The sequence below is a fragment of the Lactuca serriola genome, chromosome 9 (assembly GCF_051521515.1).
Source record: "Lactuca serriola cultivar US96UC23 chromosome 9, Lser_US96UC23_V15, whole genome shotgun sequence".
NCBI lineage: Eukaryota > Viridiplantae > Streptophyta > Magnoliopsida > Asterales > Asteraceae > Lactuca > Lactuca serriola.
In genome coordinates, this window is record NC_136416.1 from 53160565 (window position 1) to 53163989 (window position 3425).

Genomic DNA, 3425 nt, shown 5'->3' on the forward strand with positions numbered 1-3425 from the left:
GATTCATGAAAATGATGGTGAGGAAACACTTTCACTAAGTAGATTTTAGCTAGATAGCAATTGTGATATTTGCATTCTCAAAGTCGTTAGTGGAGCGTGTGTGGTTTACCGGCACACTAACCTGGACTTGTGAGAAGTGGAAAAAAAGGTCTAACCATTATGATTACGGCATACCTCTTCATAATTGTTTAGACTCACAAGTGTGCTATCTAAGGGAAGGTGTATGATTTTGATAAAGTCTTATCAAAACAATCTAGTATCAGAAATCTGAACTTTGGTAAGAAAGTCAATGAAGTATTGATTTCTAGAAGTCCAACTGATTTCTGGGTACATGTCAAAGCTAGTGGGAGCATAAGTGTTATGCTAATAATCATCATGTTAGTGGGAGCATGATAATTATGATAAGTATTGCAAGTTAGCAATGTTAATTATAGAAAACAAAAGTTTCAATTGGGAAAAAGTTGTTTTGCTATAATTAAGGGAGAGGAAATTATACTTCATCTCAAATCTATAAGCTTAGATCGTGAGGTTTTAATCATTTAGTCGAGGATATATATGAATTTCATGTTGGAATGGATCAACATAAGAAAATTCTGTATATGGGTCCATTATTTGCGTTCTAAAATTCGATTATGATTACGGCATCCCTTTTCATAATCTGAATTATGAGAACTTGGCAAATAGAAATGGAAATGTTATAGCAAATCGTGTCCCATATGCTTCGGATATAGGATCGATTACATGTGCTATAATCATCCGTTCTAAAATTTTCCAAATGCTTGCGGCATTAAGAAGGGAAAAGGTTTAGAACTGAATATGACTAAAAGGATTAAACAATTATCAAGAACAATCTAAGGTTTACCAAAGATTGCTTACTCAAGGACAATTGGAAGTATAGTGATAATTCTGGAAGGACCATATTGACATAATCTGTAAGGAGGCAACTCTTGATCAGAAGTAATAGTCAAAATGGAATCTGGAAATGTTTCAAAGTTAGAAATTTCAATCTGTGTAAGATTAAGGAAACTTAATGCAAGAAGGATGTTTCCAAGGAGTTGATCTCCTTTGGAATACTCTGTAATGATTGTTGCCAAGTCTTTGTGAGTTTGTGCATAATCGTTACAAGAGGATCAATGCATATGAGTTTAGAATCTAACAGATTTCAGTAAATGGCATGAATTTGGAATTCTTGCATTTGCAGTAAGAATTTGGGAGTGTGAAAAGAGAATCATTGAAGTTATGTTCAATTGATCTAGTTCACAAAGTAAAGATCATAGACAAACATAGTATGCATACTTGGTGTATGGCATGACTAGTGTTTAAGAAAACATAGTGTACATGCTTGGAGCATGGGACAACTATTGTTTTAAATTCAAGAATAAAGTTGATAGCTGAAACAGTATACAATGAATAATGTGTAATCATATGGTGATAAATAAAAGGTGTTTTATTTATGTTCAAAGGGTTGATACCATATTGGATTCAATTATTATTGTGTTTCACTTTGCAAGTTTTGACTTCCCGAATAAACTGGGTAATTCTTCCGGAATGACTAAGTTATTCAAACCATCCACAGTCGGTCATATGTTGGAAGTAGATATGAATTAAGACTGTCATGGGTTGGCTTGTAGAGGTCTAAGGTGTTGGACAAAGGGCTACAACACTCATGAGTGCTCATAAGTTCTAAGTATTGGATTCAACCCGCGCTCATTGGAATCACTTCATGGATTTTATCACGAGTGATCATGAGACGATAATATCTTATATTCTTCAAACCTAGAGATATGAGTTGTTACTATGAGTTGATAGTACATTGATTGCACGAAAACGCATTTGGTAACTCGGTGCTATAAAACGTGCCTTTGTGTATGATTCAACAAGTAGTAGAACAAGCCATATGAGTCGAAGTTTATCCGTTCCTTTTACCTTCGGGATAAAAGCGATATCTGTGGGCCCCTCGATGATTTGATGATGACAAATGGAAGTGCTCGGCCGGGCCAGGACTGATTTGATTTGTTCAATTAGTCAGTCGTCATAAATCGCAAATCGGGAAACAACAAATGGACAGAGAGAATGATTATAATCCATGTCTCAGTCCATATGATATCTAGAATGGAGGAATATATGATCCCTTATCTAATGGACAAGTCATTGACAAAGGTCAGAGTTCATCTACAAGGTCAGAGTTCGACAGAAGCTTTTGAGAGCTACGATTGCCAGTTGGTTCCTGAAGTCATACGCAATAATAGTTTTAGACTTATCCAAGTGGGAGACTGTTGGATTAATGTCTAAGTCCATAACTATAATTGGTAAGACTTGACCCGACCCGGCATGGTCCATTTGGGTTGCATACCATCATGCACTTGGATAGACTATAATGAGAGAAATAAGACACTTATGGTTATTAATATATTATAAGTTCTAGTATATTAATAATAAGAATAATAAGATTATTTAATTAGTATTGATCAAGAATTAATATAGGATTAATTAAGTGATCAAAAGAAGACTAATTAAATATATGGGTTGATTGTGTAAATCATCCATACTTGTATAGTGGGCTAATGCTCCATGGATAATCAAGTTGGGCTAAAACCCATAGGATGGTCCATGGATGCTCCATGGTGTATTTGTACCCATGGATCATGGAAATGAAAGGCCATGTCAATTAGGGTTTACATGGTGTAACCCTAACTATATAAGCATCTTATTCTTGACCAAAATCGGCCACTAGAGTGTGAAGTAAAAGGGCTAGCCGATTTCATGAGTTGTAGAATTCTCTCAAGATATTCTAAGTGTTTTGGTGATTGTGATTCCATTTGAGGTGTCACACTTGGGGCACTAGGCACTCAAGCTTCATGAAGACATTCTACACCAAATAGGTATGTATTCTATCTTGCTATAGTCATTGTTTTGTATGCTAGATTAGGATAATACCTTGGAAGTTCTTATTTGCATGTGTAATAGAGAAAACATAGATCCAAGGTATTTAGGGTTGCATGTACACTTAGGAGTGTTAGAATGCTCATAACCCAACAGTTTTGCTGGGGGCCTGAGCAGCAGGTAGCATTGAAGACCCTTAGACATAGATTGTGCGAGGCACCAATCCTTACCCTACCAGAGGGAATAGAGGATTTCGTAGTCTACTGTGATGCTTTGATCACAGGTATGGGAGTAGTGTTGATCCAGCGAGGCCGTGTGATAACTTACGCCTCGAGACAATTGAAGCCTCACGAGGCTAACTATCCTACGCATGATTTAGAGCTGGGGGCAGTCGTGTTTGCCCTCAAGATTTGGAGACATTACCTTTATGGGGTCCGTTGTACCATTTACACGGATCACAAGAGCTTGAGATACCTCATGGATCAGCCGAATCTTAACATGAGGCAGCGTCGGTGGTTAGATGTGGTGAAGGATTACGATTG